The sequence below is a fragment of the Triplophysa rosa genome, linkage group LG21, assembly GCF_024868665.1.
Source record: "Triplophysa rosa linkage group LG21, Trosa_1v2, whole genome shotgun sequence".
NCBI classification, from domain to species: domain Eukaryota; kingdom Metazoa; phylum Chordata; class Actinopteri; order Cypriniformes; family Nemacheilidae; genus Triplophysa; species Triplophysa rosa.
This window is the reverse complement of record NC_079910.1, coordinates 1,948,874-1,976,499: the sequence shown is the minus strand read 5'-3', so window position 1 is coordinate 1,976,499 and position 27,626 is coordinate 1,948,874. Positions and strand designations below refer to the sequence as shown.

General features: G+C 39.4%; 1 protein-coding gene across 4 annotated transcripts in view; it reads right to left on the bottom strand.

The window, feature by feature from the left end:
• dlgap4a (discs, large (Drosophila) homolog-associated protein 4a) overlaps window positions 1-25,547 on the bottom strand; it is an 85,652-nt gene extending 60,105 nt beyond the window's left edge. For 2 of the 4 annotated variants that reach the window (XM_057363303.1, XM_057363305.1), the window contains exons 1-2: window positions 25,224-25,544; window positions 2,410-2,498 (exon numbers count right to left, since the gene is read on the bottom strand). The gene's annotated coding sequence lies outside the window, so the exon portion shown is untranslated. Of the gene's footprint in view, window positions 1-2,409; window positions 2,499-25,223 lie in introns of all 4 variants that reach the window. The other 2 variants (XM_057363302.1, XM_057363301.1) reach the window with 2 other exon arrangements.
• Between the last annotated feature and the right edge of the window lie 2,079 nt (window positions 25,548-27,626).

Below are 27,626 nucleotides of genomic sequence, written 5' to 3'. Positions count from 1 at the left end.
ATCTGTTTTGCAATAAAGGTATCAGTGTGTGTGTGTGTGTGTGTGTGTGTGTGTACATACGTGTAGGTGTGTGATACATGTATGTGTCTCATGGAGATCAGAGTCATTAAACTAACGTTTCCGAGCTTCAATAAACAACTGATATTCTGCCTGTCCTTCAGGCTACATACATTCATTTACATCCATGAAATAAATAAATAAATAATGATGAAATAACCTTGCAGATGTAAGCTGATGTAAAATTCATAGATGTTAAGACATGGGTTCATATTCTTCACTTCTGTAGCGGAATATTATTTCTTGAATATCAAATATTCAAGTTTAAGGTCAAGGTGTCTAACACCAAAAATTAATTTTTTCACCCTCTTTTTAACCCCACTCAAACCTGCTTAAACTTTTTTCAAACTTTCTAAACGTGTCTTAAACCTTCTCAAACTGTTGTACCCTTCTCAAATGTTTCCAAGAAGACAGTATCATCACTTTTATACATATTCTGTAACTACATTCATTGCCAATTTATTTATCAAAACAAAAATCACAAGGCAAATCTAAAGCACTCAGTCTGAAAGGAAAGCTTTTTTAAGAGCTTCTCTTCTTCAGCTTAACTGAGGAAATGTTGTCCTAACATGTTAGAATAATCATTTGATTATCCGATCAATAACCCGACAGACAAACACAGGCTGAGATTGCTGTAGCGTCTGACAGCAGACAGAATAGCCGGACTGCTCAGATGATGATGTATTGTGAGAGATGACTCAACAGATGAAGCATCTTCGGTCGGTGTCATCATCTCTCCCCGTGGCTGCTGAAGACTCTCATTCCTCTCAACTGTCTGTCACTCACCTACACTCTCATCATATCTTTACCCTTTTACTCCAGAGAGTCTGTCAGTCTGATCTTTCACCGCCTTTAGGTGTTTCAAACCAGCCCGGACCTTCACGTTATAATTAAACATTTGCTCATGTTTCATGTGAATCTCAGATATTTCTCCTGAGAAAAAGAGTCTGAAATCTGACATAAGTCTCTGTCACTGGAGTTTCAAAAGCGATGAGATTAAACCGAGCTCAGATTTGTCAAGTCTGCAATCCAGTCAATATTATTGAAGATCTATGAACTCAAACATTTCTCATCAAATTTACCCAAATCCAGATGATTTTACATTCATTTTACACCTCCGTACTCCTCATGTGTCTCAGCAATTGCACTCTCATTAGTACCATCTTGATTTCTCCTGAGCAATCTTAGAAGAAACATCTGAGGCTTGATATTGAAATGAAGCAATAACCTTTTCCTCTGCACGATGTCTAGGGATTAAACATAAAAACGTTGTGAATTTTCAGGTTTGGATGCATCAGAATTATTGTGAAGTTAAACACGCGCCAGCCATCAGAATGATGAAAACACACCGGTCATTCGGCCTCGAGGTCACCTGTCACACCGATGACATCATAAATCCGTGCCGGAGCGTGCGCCGTGCACACATCGATCCGTGCACACATCTACATGCCAAACATCGGCCCCCGGGGGTCCCTCATTCAATCTCCCATCGGTGGAGGTGAAATCCCATTATCCTCTCTTCACCGTATGTCCATGGTCAGATGACATGCCAAAGACAAATTCATTTATAGCCTGTCGGATCCCAGGCACGAAGTCATTACTCTCTTCCACAACAAACACCGAGGACAATCTTATTGCTCAGAAATAACTCCCGAGATTTGATGGAGTTTTCTTTCATAAACGTAAGTCTCATATGTTTCTTGTAAAATTACTTGGGCCAAATAAATATACAAACGAGTCAATTGGTAAAATACAGTAAGATCTTAATACAAACTCAAACATTTTTCATCAAATTGATCCAAATCCAGATAATTATACCTCTACAATCACACCTCTTTAAAATAAAGGTGCTTAAAAGGCATTGTTTGGTTCCACAAAGGACCACTCAGACAAAGGTTCTTTAAAGAACCATCTCTTTCTTACTTTGAATAAAGAAACATACTTTGAAAGATGGTAAAGGTTCTTCTATCTATGGCATCGAAGAACCTTTCGAAGCTCCTTTTTTTAAGAGTGCACATTCATTTTACACCTCCATGCTAGTCGTGTGTTTACACTCTTGTTTAATTCTGTTCTTCAAAACAATTTTAGGAGAAACATAAGTTGATGCTTAAATGAAACACAGCTGAGCATTAATATTTTCCTCTGGGAAGCCAAAGGTCAACAATCACACCCAACCAATTCCTGTGATTTATAAAAACACCTAAATAAACACAATATATACAACGCAATTCACACATACAATCAAATAATACAACTCTTGCTGTATCTTCTGGGGCTGGCATCAAATGCTCAACTTTGACATTTAGTCAAATGAGGCGTAAGAAAACATGTTTTCATGTCCAGTGTACTCACCAGAGTCTTTACATGCTCAACATCACAGATGACAGGACAACGGCACCGGACGACTCCACGCAGAGATCCTCACAGACACTCACTTCAATCTGCAGACAGACAGCACATCAATAAAACCTTCATATAATTATATTTCTGCAAAATAAACATGGAAATAAATCCGTTCACAAAGATGATAAAGCTGAACATAATATCACCATTAAGAGACTTATGAGTTATTAGAAGCTTATTGTTTGACCCTGATGTGTTTTTTATCGTGTACTTGTGGATTCATCGCAAAGATAATGACCAATAACTTTACTGCCCATGATTTGTTTTTTCAGTGACACCGGTGAGATTAAATGGAGAGCAAATGAAAACTCCTGCATAAGTCTCACGTGCATCTCATATGTTTTTCCTGAGAAAAAGTGTCAGAAATGTCTCTGTCATTAACAATGTGTCAAACCTGAGCTCAGATTTGTCAAGTCTGCGATCAAAAGTCAATATTATTGAAGATCTCAATATGAACTCAAACAATTCTCATTTCTCAGTTATTTCTCCTCTACAATCTAAATTCATTTTACACAAACGTCACAAATCTGTGGTTCAGTTTAACCTTGTTTTAGGCTAAACAGGATTTAACCTTGTTGGGAACTAAATGTCTGTCTAATAATGATTTCACCGCATATCGTTTCATGCTTTGAGAATCTCTCAAATTGAGTTGAGGAGAGAGTCCCGGGGAGTCACAGAAAATTAATTCTAATCCTGTCTTGATTAAATATCCTTAAAAGATTTTCCTGAGGGGTATCATTTGCCTTTTATTACACGAAGGTCTCGACCAAATGGATTCAGCGGCAAATTCAATAAACAATGTGCTGCTCGCACAGAACTAATGATGAGGGAAGAGACCTCCATGTATTTCAATATGGGGATTTTCATCTTGGCTCATTACTCAATGAAGATGGAAGCAGTTTTGATTTTCATAATTAATTTAAAACATCAAAATTCATATTATAGTGTTAGACGTACATAAACATACAGTATTCATATATTTTCATATATTCATATATTCACATAAACCATATCAACATGCACCAGACTGTCATTTTTTCGGTAAGGTTCTTTTAGAATAATGTGTTATGTAAAAAGCTCAATATAAATAAATTCAAACTAAAATAGATGCATGTGTATTCTTGGATATACAGAGTTTACATCTTTAAAATAAATAAATAAATAAATGAATAAAAAAATCGGCTAACTTATTTCTATTTCTGGAAATGAGTTTTTATGGTAGTCAATGGTGGCCAACAACTGTTTGGTTACAAGCATTCTTCCAAATATCTTCTTCTGTGTTCATCAGAACAAAGGCATTTATACAGATTTGGAACAACACACCTGATAGTTTGTTCATCTATTGCTCCGCCAAACCAGGTTTCAATCGCACAACATCGTGGGTCACTGTACTGATAACATAACGGAAATGAGATCTTACACTGTAATCACACACAGTAAAGTTTTCTATTTCAATGTATTTTAAGAACCCCATGACACCATATATCTAAAGATTCTGATGTCAAGGTACCATCTCTCGCAGAGACCCTACCATGATGGACCACTAAATTATTCATGAAAACATTCTCCAAGGGAAATAACAGCCATATGAGCGAACAAAAATGCTTTAAAGAGGCTTATTTTAGCTTCAGCTTCACCAGCAAACAACAAAACGGTCCTAAAATCCTTCGCTCTCCTGTCATGTTGGTCTCGTTTCTCAAACTAGGATGTGTCACATTGACGCTAATAATAACACAGTCGGTTAAAACAGTATCTAGATTGTTTCCACTTATAAATCAGATGTCGATGTGACTTTATAAAACACGTTTATGAAACACAAAGAAGTGTAAATATTCTATCAGCTCTGAATCTCATGATCTGAACTCTGAGAAAATATTTCAACTGTTTGCCGTCACGAATTGGTGTCTAGCGTTATGACACTCTACTGCGCTTTCCAGCTAATTCACACTCACCCACACACACACGCACACACATATATACAAAACTTTAGTGTGTAGGCGTTCTTCACCTGGAAGACCCAAACTAACGAGATTGACACCTGATTTCCACAGAAAGCCCCCCACACACCACAGCAGTGGGCGGACGCTTGTCAAATGAAATCTTTATGGGGTAAATGGGAAAGTCTTCCTCCTGCCACCCTCTGTTAGAGGATCATCTCCACGCCAGAGAAATCTCATTTCCAGCGTGTCGGTGTGTAGCCGCTCGTGATGTCTGCTGAGGGAACTTCCGTTTATTCTGAGTCGGGGAAAGAGAAACGCTGTTCATCAGCTTCAGGTTCACCCAGGAGTTAATGGCCTGTTAGCGCCTCGGTCGGCAGAAATTCACACGTAATGTTTGACGTCTAGGGAAGGGGCAGAATAACTAAGAGAAAGCGGATTCATCTCACGCAGTGGGCAAATGTCTTCGACCACTCGATCACTAATGAGAGCTCTTTATAATCTCAACCGTTTCTCGCAGACAGCTTCTTGTCGGGGTTCTCAAAAGACTCAAACGTTTCTATTTCGAACGTCATCTATATAAATTTTGTCTTAGCGTTGTGAGGACTGCCATGTGAGATGAAGCGGACACTTGAACGAGACCAACGTGAGATCTCCAATTCGTCTCCTGAGCGATTCAACTTTCTAGATAGAGTAGGTGTGAAGCGGGGCACATTTGTCTCGGCACGTAAGTAAATGTCATTCTCACTCGAGGTGAAAACGATTTGTATCTTTAGCGTCGAGAAAAAAGGTGGGTGTGTGAACAACATCTCGTCAGATTCGCAAACGTGAAAACACACACACACACACACACACACACACACACACACACACACACACTGATGTGCCTTAGCGAGTATCTACACAACTCAAAGTGTGTCAGATGATCACAGGTTCATGAGAGCCGAACAGAACCTTAGAGACGCTTGGCGCTGTTGTTCAGTCCTGTGCTTTTTACAAACCATCTGATGAGAAAGAGTTTGACCTTCAGCACGGCCAGAGTGACATACATATGCTACACGTGTCATGAACCGCCATACGACCAGAGCTGCTGGAGTCTGACACTCACTCACACAGCGTGAATAATACACTGAGGGAATGTTATTGCTCTTTCCAAGCTCGGGAGGTCGCAAACAGGTATCGTTTGAGTATCAATTCTGTTTTAAATAAATAAATAACATTAGATACAAATGACAGATACGAAGTGTTGACATGAAGTGTGCAAAGCGGATTATAGTGTCACATAGAACCTACGGAATAATTGTAGTAACGTGTCATATGGTGACGTTATTCTATTATGAGATCAACGGTGATTTCACCACTTGTTCTGAGATTCAGATGAGACATTTGAGGGGGAATGCGGCAAGCGGAATCTGTTAGCATAGAGAGAGAGAGAGAGAGAGATCGAGACACACATACTGATGAGAGGTGCAGTGAATGTTTGTGTGACCCGGGTGCATACAGATACAAAGAAGATGCCCGCGCACGCACACACACAAACACACGCACACACATGTCGCGCACACACAAATGCACGCACACACATGTCACGCACACACACGCGCACAAATGCACACACACACACAAACACACGCACACACATGTCGCGCATACACAAATGCACACACACGCAAGCACACACATGTCGCGCACACACAAATGCACACACACAAACACACACACGCACAAATGCACACACACACACAAGCACACAAACACAAGCACACACATGTCGCGCACACACAAATGCACGCACACACACACACACACGCACAAATGCACACACACAAGCACACAAACACACGCATGTCGCGTGCACACACACACACACAAGCACACTCGCACACACATGTCGCGCACACACAAAGGCACACACGCACACACACACACACGCACAAATGCACACACACACTAATGCACCCACAAAGACACACACACACACATGCACGCACACACACAAATGCACACATACACACAAATGCACACACAAAGGCACACACATGCACGTACACACATATATGCACACACACAAACACACTCACGCACACACACAAATGCAAACACAAAGGCACAAACACACACCAGTGACCCTTTGATATTTGCTTATGAACGATGAATCTAAATATAAATATACAGTATACTGCATGTCCAAATGTCTCATGTTCCACAAAGAATCACTGTCACAGACTGACAACACATTCTTAATCAGATATTCAGATTTCACTGTGAAATAAAATAATACAAATAAGTGATAAAAGGAATTCTGTAAAGTCTGTACTTCAAATGTTTAGTATATATTATTATTTATAAAACGGTCAGTTCTGGTCCTTGATTCTGATTGGCTGAGCGGAGTTCTAAGCCGTTATAAAATACCTCAATATATAACGGCTGACCGCACCACATAGCCTAATTATCATTTTATGTACTTTATTTTATGAAACCTTGCTAAGCATATGGAATAACCGTTTTATAAAAGCAATAAGCCCCGCGAAGCAGTGGGTTACAGTGCATTTTATAACAGCTACGGGTTTTAATGACTCCGCTTTGCGTCGTGCCACAACGCCCTTAGCTGTTATAAAATGCACTGTAACCCACTGCTTCTTGGGGCTTATTGCTTTAATATATATTATATATTAGTATATTATTGCTGCAAAGCTTCAAGTTAAAACGTCAATCTATTGATTATGCATCCCATTTAGTCTGAAGACAACAGAAAATTCTAGAAATTACAATTGATTTAATTTGCTGAAATCAATTAGATCAGACTTTTTTTATACAATGAAATCTAAATGTGTATGGTATATGATCAATGCTAAAATACATTACATAAAATGCCTAAAGGGACAGTTCACCCCAAAAAAAAATTCTGTCATGAAGTACTCACCCTCAAGTTGTTCCAAACCTGTTTTAAAATCGTTCTACTGAACACAAAGAAAGATATTTGGAAGAATGTTTGTAACCAAACATAGTTCTGGGCCACTATTGACTACCATAGTACAGAAAAAAAACTGCAATGGTAGTCAAAAGTGCCCCAGAACGCTCTAGTTTCCAACATTCCTGAAAACATCTTCTTTGGTGTTTGAAATCAACATAAATTCACATTCAAACTGCATTTCTGAACCCTCCCTATGTGCAACCTCACGGGATGAGCAGCAGGAGTGCTTTAGATGAGAACAGACGGCTGGAGTTTAGACAGTTTAAACTGCACATCTACTGTCTCTCTCTCTCTCTCTCTCTCTCTCTGTCCTCTAGAGCTGAAGAAATGGATCATAACCTGCATTATTACCGCTCCACATCAAGTAGCATCACACAAATCAACTATTTTTTACCTTTGAACAAAGCACTTGACCTGCAGACGCGCCGTAATGTGCCCCCGTCTGTGACCTCTGACCCTTCAGAATCAAAGCATGTCTTGATTCTTCTCTCCCCTTTTCTTCAGCTATATTTAGAAATACTAGCTTTGATGCTAAACAACATAACCTTGCAGAATCGTCTACATGCGTTTGTGTTTACAACAATACATCTTGACTTTTTACTTTTGTAAACACAGCGAGGTCAGAACTGCAGGTGAGCACATGACGTTCACATGACTGCTGTCAAATCACAGCGCCTGACCCACATTTCCATGCACCACACAGAACATACAAGACGTTTACATTCAGCACTCACAATCCTACTGAAGTGCTAAACAACGCTCTAGTGTTGTTAATAAACCAAGATAATGCATACTGAAATAAATACACACAAATAAAACGTCTTTATATAAACAGATGCTTTCAGGAGTGTTTGTGTGATGAGGACCTTGCTTTTCGAACATTTGTTTTGATATGTTTAACATTGTTAAACATCTTTTGTACACAAACAACCTGCATAGCAACTGCATTGCAACACCCCGACAACCACACCAGCATCACAGCGCTGATTTTTCCAGCTGACAGTATTATATTCAATGATAAAATCATTTGAATGTATTAGAATTGATTGAAAAAGCTGAAAGTTTAATAAAAGTGAAGCATAAACGGACTGTGTGCATCATTATGACATCACAGCGATTATCAGGGTGAGAAAATGAATGAAGGATCATATAAATACTTTGGCAGGATTAAAGCGGCTTGAAATGGGTCGTGAGTGTAGATTTAAAGTCCACCAGCTTAAACTGACAACGATTCCAACCGCTGGGTTTAACAAAATACAGCGATCTGAAAGAGAGAGAGAGTGAGAGAGAGTGAGGGAAAAAGAGAATGTATGTTTTAAAGAGAGAGTGTGAATGAGAGATGTCTGTGTGTGTGCGTGTGCGTGTGTGTGTAAGCAAGCATGAAAGACGGAAAGAGTGTGAGCGAGTGCGTGAGAAAGTGTGCGTGTGTGTGTGTGAAAAAAAGCGAGTGTGTGCATGTGTGTGTGTGTGTGTGTGTGTGAGAGAGGGAGAGAACGAGAGTGTGTGTGCTTGTATACATGGTTTATGAGGACACAAATCTGTGTAATGACATGTGTATAACAACGTAAACATGGTTTACGGGGACACTTCCTGTGTCCTCGTAAACTAAAATGCTTAAAAAACATACTAAATGATAATTTTTTTTAAAGAAAAAAAGACAAACGTTTTATGTGATATTAGGGTTAGGGGTTAGGGAATAGAATATACAGTTTGTTCGGTATAAAAATCATTACGTCTATGGAGAGTCCTCGTAAACCACATATGCAAGTGTGTGTGTGTGTGTGTGTGTAAGCATGAAAGACGGAAAGAGTGTGAGCGAGTGCGTGAGAAAGTGTGCGTGTGTGTGTGAAAAAAGCGAGTGTGTGCATGTGTGTGTGTGTATGTGTGTGGGAAGGGTAAACCCTACGGTATGGGGACAAAATGTCCCCACAAAGATGGCAATATCCAAAACCCTTGTCCTTGAGGGGACATTTTTTGGTCCCCATGAGGAAACAAGCTTATAAATCATACAGAATGAACTTTTGTAAAAATGTAAAAGAGCAGACAGTTGTGTGTGATTGTTAGGGTTAGGGAATATGATATACAGTTTGTACAGTATAAAAACCATTGTGTCTATGGAATGTCCCCATAAAACATGGAAACCCAACATGTGTGTGTGTGTGTGTGTGCGTGCGTGCGTGCGTGCGTGCGTGCGTGTGCTGTGCGTGTGTGTGTGTGTGTGTGCAAAAGAGAGAAAGAATGAGTAAGTGTATGTGTGAGAGAAAGTGAATGAGCAAGTGTGTGTGCGTGTGTAGGTGTGTGTGTGTGAGAGAGAGAATGAATGAGCTTACAGCTCACAGACGGGCAGACACAGACACGCAATAGAAGAGCGACTGTGTCCACACTGCACACAGAATCAAGTGGAAACAGAGCTGCGCTTTTTCATCTCATGTCCAAACTAAACACGCATCAGAGAAACATCCTTCCCCCAGTTCCACAAAGACTTTAACCAGTTTCAACAAAAGGACAAGATTTCATACATACTGGGAGAAAACTCATGAAGCTCAAACCTGCTGCAAGATATGTCAAGTCCTGCCACGACCAAAGAACAACCAGCACAACACAACAAAACACTGACGCAACACACACAAACTTGACGGATGGCTCGCCCCGGCTGTATTATTTCCCTCTCTCGCCCCTGACGGGTTGTGTTAACACTGATTAATTAAAAAGCAACAGCTCCAGTGAGGAAAATAACACAGAGCTACAGAAAGGGCTTTTGGAGACCCCAGGGAGACACTTCAGCCGTTCCAGAGTGGGCCGATTACAGCACAAATAAACAGCACCATTAGCATGTGTTCACGCAAACCGCTCCCATCTCTCCGTCAACAAAAATAGAGAAATATTTCTGTGAACCCACAACGGCCCGGCGCTAATTAACTCGCTGGAAATGGAAGGCGATCTCTTCAAAACCAATAAGTTACAGTATCACGCTAGAAATAAACTCGAGCGTCATGAAAAATAACATTTTACATCAAACAGCTTGTGGAATCGTCCACATAGACCTGTGTGAATAAAATCAGGACATCCAATCTTAAAACAGAATCGACATATTGAGAACATATTGAGATGGATCTACTGGATCTTGGATCTACTGACATACAGCTCAGGAAATGTCTAAAAATCGTCTGAAATTTACAGCTAGCAAAAATTCACCCATAAAAGAAAATCTGAAGTGTGAAGGAGAAACCCCAGTTGCCGTCCCCGTTCTGACCTGCCCAAGCAGAACCTCTCTCTTTCGATCTCTCTCGCAGAGGATTATGGGCCGTATGTTGAGTTTGGAGCTCTGCCTTTTCACCCGGATGAAGGTCAGTCCCGAGGAGAGATGCTAAATGATGGAGTCGGTCGGAGTTCTCCGGGCTCCATGCGGAGGTTTTCAATTGTCAGGCTGATGCAGGGACCGACCCATTAACAGTCTCTCTGCATCACTCTGGACGTCTCTCTCTCTCTCTCTCCTCAGGGAAGCCTTTGACAGAACAACATGATAGCTGCGCTATAAGTAAAGCTTCACTTCACAAAGAAAGACATTCAGCGTCGGTCCTGTAGATCTCTTCAGACAGTGCGAACTGCAGTACTTCTATTCAAATTCACAAGACGCGTCGCGATTCACAAGTCAATTCACTTAGACACGGTTTGATTTTCAGGTTGGCTAGAAAAGGCCATCTGTAGACGGCAACCGCAGATGTCATGCAGAAATGATTTCAACAACTAAGAAATCACAAATTGAAGGTTATTGATTTCAAAATGACATTTCTAAGATACAGAATTGCAGTGCGAAGATCTTGTCATAAATTCTGCCTGGTGTTCTCAGCCATTCAGTCATCCTTGGGATCAATTTAAAACTGATTAAGTGCAAATGAAATGAACGTTCAGTACAATGACTCCATCACATCACTAAATACTTGCTAGACATTGATGTATGATAGTATCTCTAGTGCACTTCATTTATTTACTACAAAAAAAGCCAAAAATACATGATTATTTTATTGTTATCGTGTTTTTATTGTGTTAGTTAGCTGTATTTTTTTATTATTACTACTTAATCAAAACAACGCAACTGCGGTTTGATTGATATAAACTGGATGCAAAATAAAAAACTTGATTTTTTTTCTGTTTTTCCAAATATACTCTTTACTTGATATTTAAAATGCATTATTCATATATTGCCAAACCATTATTCAAACTACAATGCAAAAAAATCTAACACAGGTTTTCCTTGTTTTCCAATACAATTATCTAAACATCCTTAAAATAAGATGTTTACTGTTCTTTGTAAGTTTGATGTTTTTGCTTAAAAAAAGAAAATGTGTTTGTCAGTAAGGTATGTAAAAATATTCTAATTCAAAAGAAAAAAATAGATCATTTATCTTTACGCTATGTCAAACAGCTTTTAAGAACATCACAAAATTGTTACGTTTTTCTGAAATCATGATGTAAATGTTTTTAATTCTTTTAGATATTTGTGTTGGAAAACAAGAAAAAACTTGCATAAATGTATAAGCTAATTTCTAAAAAAGGTAAGAAACTATGTAAAAACGTCACTTATTACATATAAACAAAGCCACTTTTTAAATGGTAGTACCTGTCATGTCATTTTGTAAAGGATGCTTAACTTTAAAACGTGACTATAGGGCATAAGCTGCTAGCGCAACCCACCTATGGGGTCATTTTTTGGAGTAGGACGGGCTCAAAAAACAAAACAGAAATACCCCTAAACCAAGCAATTCTGAGCACAAAGAAAGCTCTATTTCTGACAGAAACACGAGCGTGGCCTTCATTCAGAGCGCTGGTGAACGCTGTAAATTTGAAGTACAGAAGCGTCTGAGCGTTCAGTGAAGCAGAACAGACCTCTGTCCTGAGATCACATGAGTGACGGTCCTGACATACAAAAGTGATTTTGGATCTGGATCTCACATCTGACGTTGGTTAAGAAGGATTTGTCATCGACAAAACCAAAGCCGAGACGTTAATGTACATATCAATCAGATGTAACACCACAACACAAAACCTGCACTTGTACATAATCTCTACATCATGCCTTCCAAAACACCAGCGTCAAAGTAACGATACAAAATGTGCATAATATTGAAATAATGACAAATAACTTGCGTGCTGGAATGATCGAAATGAATCTTTCTCCTCTACGCTAGCAATTTAAAGAACCAACATCCAAGTCTTCATGAGATTTTGGTGTCTGCTACCTCCTTCAATATCTCTGGGAGTTTTTATCATCCAGCAAGTTCACTTGCAGTTAGAAAACGGCCAGAATTTTAGGAATACTATCATTCATTTCAATAGCACATATGGAGCTTGTCTAACTCGGGAATTCATGTTTCTTACAATGTTCTAATGCAAAAACTAAATAACTGCAAACTAAAGATTGCTTTGAGTATTATAAAGACAACCAATGTACACAACAATAAGAAATAATCATTTCTAAAAGAAAACTGTAAATACCTCACGCAAAAGTTGTCAAACACCATTACAGACCTTTAAACCCCACGCAATGATTCCTCTAAAGAGTACATAAGATGAGATCATGAAAATGACATTTCATGCAGTGTGTAATGTTGCCGTGTTTGAAAGTAAGCAAGGCAAGGCAAGTTTATTTATATAGCACATTTCATACACAAGGGCAATTAAGTGCTTTACATAAAATGATTGACGGAGAGAAATAAGACGCATCTTTAAAATGCAAATGATTTAAGATCACAAATACTTTAGATTTTAAGAGACAATAAAACAGCAATAAAATTGATTAAAAATGTGAGTGTATATATAAAGAGAATAAGAGCAAAAGAAAAAGAAATGAGAAGTAGAAGTGCAGTTGATGTAAACCAGTACAGTGCTCAGGTTGTAAATGCACGGCTAAACAGGTGTGTTTTTAATCTGGATTTAAAAGTAGCTGCTGTTGGTGAACGTCTGCCAAGTTGTAAATCAGAAGGTGAATGAATAACAAAGTTATTGGCTTGGAAAGAAGGGAGTCGACTCTGAATCACGCAAACGAGTCGTCCCTAGTCCAAATCACGAACCGCCGCGGATTTACGTCACTACATATAGTCCCCGCCCACGTTTTGCTAGGACTTCACTCTTCTCCCCCAAACACTGTAGCTCGTGAGCCTCATTCGCGGTAGACCAATCACAGCAGACTAGACCATCTGACCAATCACATCAGACTAGGCTAGCGGAAAGGAGGGGATTAGACCGATGAATTGCGCAACCAACCATTTGAGTCAGTCAAGAAGTAAGTTAAGAATAACTGCCTATTATTACGAAATAATTGTGTTTTTACACCTTCTATGTACATAAACCAAAGTAGGCCCTTAAAAATCCCTAGTTATGTACTCTTTAAATTCTTAATTCTGAAATTCTTCACCATTCAATAACAAAAATTTTAAGCTACAGTAAGATGACCTCCGTGACCTATAACATGAATGCAGAAGTGTTTTAAACTCGTAAACATATACAACACCTTTTCCAAACCCCTCTGTAGTGTGTTACGAACGCATTGGATCCGTGCTGTACATTAAGATGGTGTGTCACCGTGAATGTGCACAGAATGTTCCCTTCACGCTCCACACGTCAAACCCCTCAGAGCTCAAACGACTTCTGCTCCAGCCTCCGCCCAACTGAAGCGCACACATTCAAAGCTTCATCTCAGAGAAGTAATTATGCACACTAATTTTGTTGCCATCTTGCCTTCGGTTTCACACTGCGCAAAATATTAGCAAGTTCAGTATCAAGATATAAGTTGTACTCTAATCATACTTTATTTCCGCTTTGCTGGTCTAAGATCATTTAACAGTTTCAGAACGACATGAACATCAGCGAGGTGCAATATTCAAGAGATTAAATACAGATTTAATGAACGAATGTGGTTTGTTTTCTTTTCAAAAAGTGATGAAAGGTTTTCTTTCAACCCCGTTACCAAAATCAAGATTGCTCTCACAGCTCTAGTAGAGGCTAGTTTGGAACGTTGGTATGCAGTTTTTAACAAACTTATATTTTACATAAATTAAAGACAAATGTTTGTTTGATCATTACAAGAACTTTGGTAACAGGGTTGAATGGTTGCGCTTGTTAAGAGCACTCAACACTTTAATTTGTGGAAAAAAGGAATGAAACTATATGCTTGTTTTTACACTATGCCGTAGAAAAGGTTCAAATGATGTCACTTCCTGGTTGTTATCATTTTAAGGTCGTTGTTTCAATAATTCGGCAATTTCATGTACAATTATATTTCAATTGATTGGGATGCAAACATTTGATGCCTTCAAACCTGCTACCATTCATATTAACTTTAATTCGATTTTCTGAATTTAAAATCAAGTAAATTTCCAGCTGCCAATGGATACTGCAGTGGTACTCAAAGACAGAGTGTGATTTCAAGCGTCTGGAAATGTGAAACAGCTTAATCTGAGAATACAACACAGAGCACAAATCTTTCCTGTCAAATTCCCTTCTAAATCCCAGAGCACGAGTAACCCCGTCAGCAGAGAGAAATCAAGTTAAATGAGCTTTTTCTCCGGTTTAATTACTCAGGAAATCAGTAGAAAAGCCCGCAGGCTTTCTGAACTGAGATTAAACTCATATGTAGAGAGAACACTGCTGAATACACACTACAGCTTCTCTTTCACACATTCCTCCATACACAAAGCCATTATCTCATACTGTACTAATGCTAAAATTGCCCACAAGTCTTTCTTAAGCAAATAGTTACTGTATTCTATTGCTTGTGTCTGACGGTTCTAACCTTTGAATGTCATTCACTGCCTATCCTATACTTGACAAATCTGATACAGTAATGTATAAATTACAGATTCAATCATATAATACTTCATATCATGTAGCTTGCTGAAAAGAGAGGTGCTGTTTTTGACTCATGAATCAGCAGACAATAAAACAGGAGATTAGATCTTATAGATTTACATTGATCTGAGCCATACGCTCTTAAAAATGCTGGGTTATTTTCAACCCTGTGTCAGGTTAAAAAAGGAACCAACACAACCGCCGCTAGGATAACCCGGAAAATGTTTATATTTGACCCAATAATGTGTTTCAAACAACCCAGCATTTTGGATTGGCACAAACCAGAATAGGTTCTTTTATAACGCAACAGTTCGATTCGTCCCGTTTTGACCCAACGCTGGGTTAAAAATAACCCAGCATTTTTTAGAGTTGTACTCCAATCATACTTTATTCCTGCTTTGCTGGTCTAAGATCATTTAACAGTTTTTTTAACATTAGTAAGGTGCAATATTAAAGAGATTAAATGCTGTTTTAATAAATGAATACAGTTTGTTTACTTGAAAACAAAATGGTGAAATGAGGCTTTTAAGAGAACACGATCAACCCTGTTACCCAAATCAAATAGTAAAATCAAGATTGCTATGACAATTTTTTTATCTACATATCATACAGACTTTGGGAGACCCCAGCTAGGAATATTCTAGAAAGCGCCTAGCGCACCCTAGCAACCACCTAGCAACATAACAGCAACAAGCCAAAGCATCCTAGCAACTCATTAGCAATGCTCACGTACCCACAAATAATCGTCATCAGTTGATAAAAAAAACGAAACTTTGTAAACAGAACCCAATAATTATTTTGTCCTCGTGATCCCATATTGTGAACCAATATGAATTACTGTTATATATGCAGTGGATACAGAAAAGAATCAACCCCCTTCGAAATAATCAAATTTTGTTGCTTTGCAGCTTGAAATGAAGATGGACACAGTTTTTGTTTTATCCAGCTGTATTTACTCAGTGCAACTTATAACACCAATCAAAAGATAGAACACCAACATGTTATAAAAAAATAAAAAAACAGAATTACTGAGTTGGAAAAAGGAGCACCCCCTCCTACAAATGACTTGTAAACTCAATCAGGTGTAGCTCATCATCTTACTAAATGGCACACAAAGCCATTTGACTTTCAACTGTGGTCATTTTGATTAGCTCAGCATGAAAAGAGCTTTTCCTAGAGCATTTCAGTCCTTTGTAGTGCAACTGAAGCAAACAATCAACTATGGGTGGCAAGGCACTGTCCAAAGATCTCCGGTGGAAAGTTGTAAACCGATAAAAAAATATTTCCAAGGCTTTATCAATTTAATCAAGGTGTTTGGTACAACACAGACCCTCCCTGGATCAGGATGGCACTCCGATGAAAGAGCCAGGAGGAACCTGGTCAGAGAGGCTACCAAGAGGACCACATCAACACTGAAGCAGTTGCAGGAATTTATGACAAAGAGTGGTCATTTTGTGCATGTGACAACAATATCACAAATTCTCCAAAAATCTGGCTTGTATGGGAGGGTTGCAAGAAAAAAGCCACTCCTCAAGAAAGGCCAGATGCAGTCACGACTGAGCTGTGCCAAAACGCACCTTGAATATTCTGAGGCCACATGGAAAAAGGTGTTATTGTCGGATGAGACTAAAATTGAATTATTTGGCCTCAACACTAAACTATATGTCTGGCAGAAATCCAATACAGCTCACCATCCAAAAAACACCATTCCTACCGTAAAGCACGGAGGTGGTAACATCCTGTTATGGGGGTGATCTCTGCATCTGGGACTGGAGCACTTGTCAGGATAGAGGGGAAAACGTATGGTGCACAATACAGTCAATTCTTGAGGAAAACATACTGCCCTCTGCAAGAAAGGTGTCTATGGGAAGAAGGTTTATCTTCCAACATGAGAACGACCCAAAGCACACAGCAAAACTGACCACAAAGTGGTTAAAGGAGAAACAGGCCAATGTCCTTGCATGGCCTAGTCAAAGCCCAGACTTGAACCCCATTGAAAATCTGTGGAATGACTTGAAGACCACAAAAGGTCACCATCAAATTTAACTGAACTTGAGCAGTTCTGCAAAGAAGAGTGGGCAAATATTGCAAATCTAGATGTGCAATGAGATGTGCAGAGACTAAAGGCTGTAATTAAAGCAAAAGGTGGTTCAACTAAATACTGACAGAAGGGGTGCTCCTTTTTCCAACTCGGTGATTCTTGTTTTTATTTTTTATAACATGTTGGTGTTCTATCTTTTGCTTGATGTTATAAATTGCACTGAGTAAATACAGCTGGATAAAACAAAAACTGTGTCTATCTTCATTTCAAGCTGCAAAGCAACCAAATGTGATGATTTTGAAGGGGGTGATTCTTTTCAATATCCACTGTATATGCCCTATTGCATTTAACTACAGCCTTTGCATTGTGATACTGACTTCATCTTATTACATTCTCCTCTATCTCCAGTACAATGAGAACACAGTTAAATCCCAGATTGGCTTTTAATAGCATCATCTGGATTGGATTCTCCAAACGTTTGGCTCTTCGGTTCTGCCAGACCTGAATTTACTATCATCTGCGTCCACTGCATATTCCAACCGCATGTGAGTCACTGTAGAGAAAATATCAGCTGAATGAATACATCTAGATGTAAATATTGAAGAAACACTGAAGAATGATTTAAAGATCTTGAGTTCAGTGTTGGCTACATTTTCTCCTAGAGAAGCACTACTGGAACACAAAAGGTACTGGACACAGTCATGTTTAAAGATGTAATGTGTTTTTTATGTGTATTTTTATGTATTTAGTGTATGTTGTGTGGTATGTAATGTATGTATTGGCAGTGTCATGATGTCCAAGACAAATTTACCTAGTACAGGACAATAAAAGTATATTCTATTCTATTCAAACCGAAGGCCGGATGCTATTGCATCAACATCTTGCTTCACTTTATAAAGCGCATTTTCAGTCTCTTGGAAACAGACATGCTCCCGCTTGAATATACTGTATATGATTAAAGGTCTATAAAACTACAAAAAAGGGCATTGCTGTTTCATTGATTGACCTCTTGGAGTAGACTAACAAATATCAAAACATTTTTACTCAAAATTCAATTGAGAATCAATAAAGAATCCAAAGTCATGTGACAACAATGTTGCATCCTACCACTTACATACTACATTACTTCGTGATGCCTACTGTTTACTATCCAAACATAGTGTACAGTACAGTGTGTACTAAGCAGTAGAGATCAACCTCCCACTCTGAACAAACCAATCATCTCATCTCCCAACCGAGCTTAGGCTTGCATGTTTTTCTGCAGCTAATGCAGCAAAGCCAAACAAATGACACTTAACTGAAGCCCTGCTGTGGTACACGTCTTCATAATGCGATAAGGGTCCTTCTGGGGGGTCTGCGTTTACTCACACATCCCATACAGAAGCATTAGTCATCTCCATCGCCAGAGGCGCAATTACACAATTAGAAATACCACAACAGACTGCAGCCGCCTGCAGCTGCGCAGTCAAATTGCATTGCACAACAAACATCTGGTATTACAGCATGCTGCATCGCTTCCGCTCCCAATCTAATTAATTACCCGGGGAAATACAGTCATTAATAGCTGTGGGGGGACAACACATCCCCCGAGGCCGGCGTGTCTTTTAACATGCAAACGCATGGGTGAACGCGCTCTGGTGGCGTCTGATTGGATGAAAATGGAATTGAAAAAGTTCAAAATGAAAAACAAGACAACATGGTACATGTTCGCTAAATGTCCTTAGTTTTGCTGTTCTTATATGAAATCACAGATTCTGAAAAGTTACAATAGTTTTAAACGCGAGTGTGAAGTAAATTACATTTACATTACTAGTATGAAGGAATTGGGTTTTGTTTTACAGTAAAGGTCATAGAGGTCATTTACAGAAAGTTGAAATGGCTCCTTCGTCTGGAAATAAAGACATGGACGTGACTGCTTCAACATGACAAACGCGACAGAAACGCAAATGTGCCACCAGCCCTCTTCATTTGTCTGATGGATTCAATTAAACTTCAACAATCTGCTTTCCATTTGTCTCTCCTTGCACTCGTCTCTCGCTCGTTCTCGTTCCGTGAGACATTGAAATAATGAGGATGTTGAATTAGAGGGTGAGCTGTGGGTCGGGGGGTTTGTGCCGTGTGACTGCGACTCTCTGAATGGAAACGGCAGCTAATCTCCAACAGCTTTCACACAAGCTGCTCGAAGACAAACATCAGGTGCTTTATTCCTGAGAAAATGATAAATGAACCGGCGTGTCTTCCACACGGTTTCAACCACATAAAACGGACTTAACTCAGAATGTTTTTGGTTGTATTTGTAGTAAACCATTGTAAACACAAAATTAACCATGGTCTCACCACAGTTTATCCATGATATTTGTAGTAAAATGATGGTAATCAACCCACCAAAAACATGGTCACTACACTTTTACTATGGTAAAACATGGTTCATTTTCCTTGGGGATGTTCGGTTCAAAAGCTGTAAAGCTATTGGTCAAGTGTGCAGTTTTCTGCCATTACAAATTTTTTTATTTAAGCACAGAATGTTGAGATGGACCAATCAGAATCAAGCAAATATCTAGTCTGTAAATGATTTCTGCCGTACATGTTTCTCTTTCATCTATTACTGCGTTTGTGTTAAAGATACAAAATATGTCTCTACCAGAAAAAAACTAAAAATAAATCAACACTCAAGGACAAAAACAAGCAGTCTTTAATCACTCTTACATGCTATTTATTGAACCCTAGATTCAGATATTTCTTTAAGTACTTAGATATTTCTGAATACAAAAGCACATATTTGTTGCGAATCTTTTTAAGTCTAGAAGTAAATAGATGAACACAAATCTATTTATACAAATAAGTTTACTGGTAAATATGTATATTAAGATGAAAATAATGTGACAAGCTTAAAGTATTCACACTCTTTAATGTAGTGTCTTTGTTTAGCACCGGAGGGTTTGTGTTATTATTAAAATAATAATTTTGCATATATTGAGTTATTCAGCGTGTGACGAGCCTGTGGAGATAAAACCATCAACTGTGTGTCTTAAAACGCCCAGTTCAGTGTCTTCTCAAACTGTTTTGCTTCAAGGCATTTACACTGTGCCTGTTTTTTTAAAGCATTTTCACTTCAAATTTCTTATGTTTGGGTCTTAATAAGGTTAGGAAGAGACGAGACATTTTGCCTTGACATCTTTCTGCCACCTTCGCTTCATCTTCCCATTATTCCAATCGGTTCTTAATCTTGGCATGATGTCACATTTAGTGTTGGGACGACTAGCCCAAACAACCAAGATTGAGTTTGATAATCATGTTGCTATTAAATCTCCGACTGTAGTGTTTAAATCTAGATTTCTGGTTCACATTGCTAATTATTTTGTTGAAGAACCACAACACCGCACATAACCCCAAAAAATGACAAAGGTTGTGTAAAGCCAACTTTAGCCGGCTCGTGTCATATTTGTGTTTATTACACGGCTCTTTGGAATGCTTGATTCTGATTGGCCAGTTGCGACATTTGCAGGTTCGTTATTCCCAGATAACAACCTCTCAAAACTAATAACACACAGTAACCCGGATGCATCAAATCATTTTGACAGGGTTTTTTTACAAATTAAATATAAATATTTATTTTAATAACATATATGACATTATATTTACAAATGATTAAACCAAATTGCCTGTTCGTGACATTTGAACGCCGTTTCTTACCTTGAAACCCAAAGTAAACGGCTTTTCCTCACGGAAGGTCTGCATTCAAAAATGAGCTAATAAAATATTTCAAATTCACATTTCATGTCTATTTTTTTCTCATGTGGCAAGTAGCCGTGTAATAAGCGGGATAATGTACACGCAGCCGGCTGTTATCGTAAAATAACCCCCTTCAGTGTGATCATTTTTATTTCTGCGATAACAACCGGCTGCCTGTACACTATCCCTTACATAACATACATCCGTCTGTCAGCGTACGATCTGTGGGTTTGTCCTCCGAGACTGCGACTATATTTCTACCGACTTAAAATCAATTGAAAGTGTAACGTGGTTTAAATCTATCCAGCGTACTGTACAGGTTGGCGCCAGCTGTCAGGTTATTCATAAGTGATCTGATAAATGATCAAGAGACACATTCACATCGGTCTAAACACACTGAAACTCTAGCTCATTATTGGAGTTTGCCAACACCCTCCACCGTCTCCAGAAGAGCAGGCAACACAAAAACACGCTTTACTACATCATTTCACAGGCCGTTTCTCTGAAGTAAACCATCAATCACTCCTGACACTTTCGTGTGTATTTATTGCAGTTGTTATTGAGAGCAGATAGGGTTCATACTGGCCTCTGACACACATTTACAGCTCCGCTGAGAGAGCGAGCTAATAGAGAAACGTGTCATATCACATCACTGCAAATTGCTGTAACCGTGACGATGGCTATATGACGCCATAATGCGCGCATGTCAGCAGAAGTCGAACTGTAAATGCAAGTCTTGGAACGTGGTGTGTAAGCAAGTATAGTAAAACATCACTACAAAGTCCAGTAATGCAAACGGATGCATTCATACTCAGCACACCAGACAAAACGTCGACTTCTCGGTCCCCTTGTGATACATGCTATTAAACACACGCAACGTCTCTTTGAGCCTCGCAGCACTTGCATTGATTTTTAGCTCACTACAGCAAACCTGACGGTGATGATTTTTCTAGTTTTTCTTTATCCGCACACATACACTCTAAAAAACGGTGCTATATAGCACTAAAAGCGCTTCTTGGTTTGTAATCATAGGGGAACCACTTTAAGTGCTATAGAACTATATCTTGGTGCTTCGGTGGTTTTTCGGAGGTTCTTCAGCGGTTCTTTAGCATGACTGAGGTGCTATATATACCGCTCCCGTATAAAGAACCCGTTAAGCCCCTGTATGGTTCTTCAGCGAATCTCTGAAGAACCACAGAAGCACCAAGATATGGATCTACATAGCACTTAAAATGGTTCCGATGCAAGAACCACTTTTAGTGCTAATTTTTTTTTTGAGTGTGTCAAACTGAGCTCAGATTTGTCAAGTCTGCAATCAAAAATCAATATTATTGAAGATCTCAATATCAACTCAAACATTTCTCATCAAATTTACCCAAATCCTGATTATTTCACCTCTACAATCGACATTCATTGTACACATCCTTTCATGTGATTCAACAATTACGGTCTAAGAAAACACCCGTTTTTCAGGATAACGTTGAAAAACAGTTGGGAACATCATCAAATCTCTTGAGATATAAAATCCGCGATAACATTTTCCTAACGGTCATACAATTTCTGCGCTGCATTCTAGGCATTGCCACAGGGGGCGCTGCACATGACATTAACACTAATCGTCTTCTACAAAAACTAAATCTGCATTTTTTTCCCCGTCCGATCAACCAACGCAACAATTAGTCATTAAATGTCATCATGTTTATAACTAAATGGCGAGACATCCCAGTTAAAGAAAAGGTATTTAAAGCTAACTACATGAGAAGACAACACTGTCCATTCGAGTGCTACAACTGGTTACTGCCATTCATTTTAAAAGCACACAACAGAACTGAATGCTTTCAATGCATGAGCTTGAACAAACTGGTTAAGAGTACATAAAACACCATTTATTAACCGTAGTGTGGTATGAATTTGCGTGACCCCCTGTAGTAACGCACTGCTGCCAATACAACTCAAAACATCGCACAATACACGTTAAACTCAAAATAACACCGACAACCAATCATCTTCTTCTGAACACACTGCACGGTTAGATACACATGCGAGTTAGCAGTCGAAGGATAAATCCCTGTTGACATCACACATATAAAGTGTTTCATTAAAGACGGCTGCTACGTGCCGGAGAGGTGCACGGGTTCATCTGCCAGCGGCTGCATTATCTCAGATCTGAAACCTGCGCAGACGCCCCAGCGCAGCTCCTGTAATTAAGACAAACGTTACTGTTCATTTTAAATGCTGATTTATTTCTCCCCTCACCACCAGCCACCCGTGCAGTCTTCAGATTTGCCACAACACCCAAAAGTGCAATCCATCAGAGCGCCCGCCGTAACAACGGCCTTTTAATTACGGAGGGTCTCGTCTGGCTGCGAGAACAGAGGGGTCCTGATGCAGAAACGCACGGCGAGGCCCCTCAGCTACCCGCCGAGAGAACCAATCACATCCTCGCGTGCCAGCTGGACCGGCGCCAAGACGGGGACAAAACATCTGGGGGTGAAAAAACACTAAATACGTGTTAAATCAAGCCGCTCCGGGATGCTGATATCAATCGCCGGCTGGTTTTTGCTTACAGTTTAGTGACAGAAAGAGAATCTATCAGCGGTTTGTGTCTCTCTGGCTTTAGACCAGCAGTAAAGAGACTCTGGAGATGAAATCAAACACTGAAATCCTGTTAGAAGAGAGGCCAATACAGTTCTGTTCGTGTACGAGAAAAGGGGAGGGTGTGAAAATGCATTTTCTTTTTCTAATGTCATTCCACACCTGTGCTAAGACAGGTGAACTCTGTACAACAGCACTTCATGTCCAAGAAAATACATCACGCTACATAAAACGTCATTAGTAGTTTGAAAAAAATCCTTCATCTTTGATCTGTGTGTACGACACTTGGGGGAACCACACTCTAAAAAAAATCCGTAAAAATAGGGCACAATACTGTATACTGTATTAATATGAAGGAATTTTCCGTATTCATCTTTACAGTTGTTTTACCTGCATTTTACGTTTTGCACTGCATTAAATTGCATTTTAGCATTAACGGAAATGCCCGTAAAATAAAGGAAAATGTACAGGTTTATTTTACTGCCAGTACTTTATCCGTTTTTTACGGGATTTTTTTGCAGTCCCTTTTCACCATTCACACAAACAGTTTCAGAAGTCTTTGTTTTGAAACTGAACAGACGTGACATCCTGTGAACTGCACCGGAAAACAATTCTACCAGAATTCTGCTTTTGTGTTACATGGCAAATATAAAAGCATCTGCGACTAAAGCACAAGAATGAAACAAACAAAAAAAGACAGGATTTTCATTTGGATGAATGTTCTCATCACAATATATCTGCTATTCAAAGAAGAAGATGTTTAGTTTGATAGCATGACAGCCAAGATGTCTAAGTACAGTACCGCCAAACTTAATATTTACATTAATAAATGAACTGCATTATACCAGTGAATGTCATTAAACCTGCTCAAAACGGGTAGAAACACAACAGCTGCTCATATTCACAGTGTTGCCAACACACAGTACATCACAAACGTGCACTGATTCAGATACTTAAAACTGAAAAAAAATGATGCTTGAATTACTTCTAAGATGAAATCTGCTTTACATTCTTAAAACAGATGTCCAATCAATTCTACTCTGTAAACAAAACAAACTGAATTAGATATTTATGAGATAAATAAGCAGGCTGTGCATTAGTAATCTTCAGCTTTGGCCCGTGACAAAGAGATCTCATCATATCTGCTGTCTAATGCAAGGAACTGACCGTTTATTGCGATACCATGACAACACAGCCATCAGCATCTCTTACATGAACTACTTAGACAATGAACCACTTAGAGTTAATGAAGCACTTGAAATATTTCGTCTTACAGGTAGACAATTCACACATTTAGCAAAATAAATAACTACACAAGGTGAGGTGCACTTATATAATGAATGGAAATCGAGATAAGTTTGACACATGATATAAGAACCAGCTTTACATAACTGTAGATCCAAAACGGACACGTCGATAACTTTAGCCCAAAATACCTGGGAGGGCTACAAGCAGACTGTGAATGAGGGTTCAGGTTTGGCCCCTGCACACAGACAACCGCAAAATGCGTCAGACGCGATGCAGCAGAAATTTACATGCGTTTGACAGCAACACGCAGCGCGTCTCCGTGGCCGCTTTCATATTTCATTCTCACATACATGTCTCGCACGTCAATGAAAATGCCAGGCTCACTCACCACACACATCGACTCAAAAATGCGCGTCTGTCCGCTCCGTCCTTGTGTGCGTCTCACGGAAGGGCCCCCGAAAGCGACCGCCGCCGGATCCCTCCGGTGATACAGTACATCCTCTCGAGACACGATCCGGTACCGGGCGCGACTGCTCGGATGACAAACGGCGCTGTTTAACGGAGACGCGGCGAGCGAGCGCGCATCGCATCAGTGAATGAGGAAGACGCGCGCGCGTTCAGTGACGAGCGCGGCTGATGATGCCGATGGGATGGTGCTGATGCTGCGCGAGCAGGACGCGACCACTGGATGCGTCTGGAGACGTGGGTTTGGTTCACTTGAACGCGTCTCGGTCTAAACTACATCTGAAATGCGAGGGTTTGGTTGTGACTGGACATCCCCGTGGGAAAGCAACATGGCAAATGAGATCTCGTTGACGTTTCAGTTGGACAGAAGGGAGAATAAATGTCCAGCATTTGCTTCTCATGTTTATTTCACGAGAGACCTTACTGGCTCCTTTATTGTTTCAGAAGTCTCCAAATTTCTCCATCCAATTCTGACAAGCCCAAACTTGGAGCATCACAAGTCTCTCTATACAAAACCATTTGGGTTCCAAAATAAAATCCCCCAATTACTGCTTTTGTTTAAAATAAGCACATCTCTTTAATAGCTCATTTCAAATTTTTCCATTAGAAAATAATGAGATTCAAGAACACATTTGCTTAAAGCTTTTATTTCTCAACATTTCCAGCTCGTGATCTCACATGAGTCAATAAGAGCTCAAACATTTCTCATTAAATTCTGCCAAGACCAATTTATTGGAGCATCACCTCACCTCTTTCTTCTATAATCCATTTAATATTGCCTCAAAGAAGGGGTGTGAGAGTAAATGGAGAGCATTTTCTGAAGCCTCCGGACCCCGGTGATCTCACATGAGCTCTCAGCAGTGTCTCAAACTGTGCTCAGATTTACAAAAGTCTGGTTTTAATATGAGCTCAAACATTTCTATCAAAACTAGCTGTACCAATGTTTAATTTCTATTTTATTTGTCCCAAGTGAATACTAATTGAAACGTGGTTATCGTTTCCTGAGTTGTGAGAGAGAAACCTCTGAGCAAAATTCATTTACATTCAGCACTCCATGTGCAAACAGACAGACAGATAATAAAAGGTCTGTTGATATTACCAGCGTGCAGGTGAAACATTGAAGATCTCTGTAAGTTCTGGTAACCTGTGGTGTCTCCAGTCCACATTTCAGCTCGAGGAGACGTGTCCCTGAGCTCAGCGAGACGTGTGTAAACTGATGAACGTGTGATTGAAGATGTGATCATATGAAGATGCGACTGCATGCTAATACACACACACGCTCAAGGGCAAACACACAAATGTGTGTGACTGCTACCACACATTATTAAACATGATGCATTTTATAAAACAGGTGCTATTCGGGTCTCTCATTAAAAACATGCCAAATAAAATTTAATAGCTGATGCCGAATTTGATTCGGCTCACACAATAAACCCTCAATTATTGCCCTTGTGTTTGAAGTACGCACTTTATGTAAATGTTTCATAAAATTGACAAAATGTTTAAGTTTGTCAATAGAGGACAATCTGGAAATATCACCCCTGTTATGATCTTTTATCTGACGTCCTAAAAACTTTAAATCTTGCAGAAATGATCTTATCAGGGAAAAAATGCACCGTTGCTCAAGCAGCACCATCAGTCTAACGTGTTGAGCATTTCTTTCCTGAGATGAACTCATTCTGTTTAATTCTCAGATGACAGAGCAGACGTCATGTTTTAATGTTTATCAGCGCTGCAGGGGGTGAGCAGAAGGTCTGTCATCTGACCGTCACACACACACAATAAAAAAGTTTGTGTTCCCATGTCTATAGCATGCACTTCAAAGTCTAAACTAAAAAGACAAAAAGAAGGCAAAAATATTTTTAAGTAAACCACGTCCAAATTATCAAATGATGATATGGACATAAATAAATGAGATTCACTTACTAAACAAATCTTATAATGATAAACACCTGTGACTTCACGTGCTGATTCAGAAAGAACCAAGATCTGCGCAGGATGGACATCTATAGTCCGGTGTTAGGCATTATGGAAGGCCACCAATGTCACTGAAGCACTGGAGCTTACCTGGGCTGGTATACAGTATAATACATTGGTCATTGAGATCACTTAAGTCAGTCCAAATATACGAAAGCGCAACAGAGCAAGACCAAATGTTGCTTTTCCGTATGAAACACTATGGAAAAGATACCACAATTAAACATTCCCACCCATACATCTGCACAACACAAACTTACTTCATCAACCCAGATGAGTTTCTTTCCCCCAATGTTGATCTTTCTGCTTTCAAACTTTAAAAGTAGTTCAGATGATGTCGATTATAGAT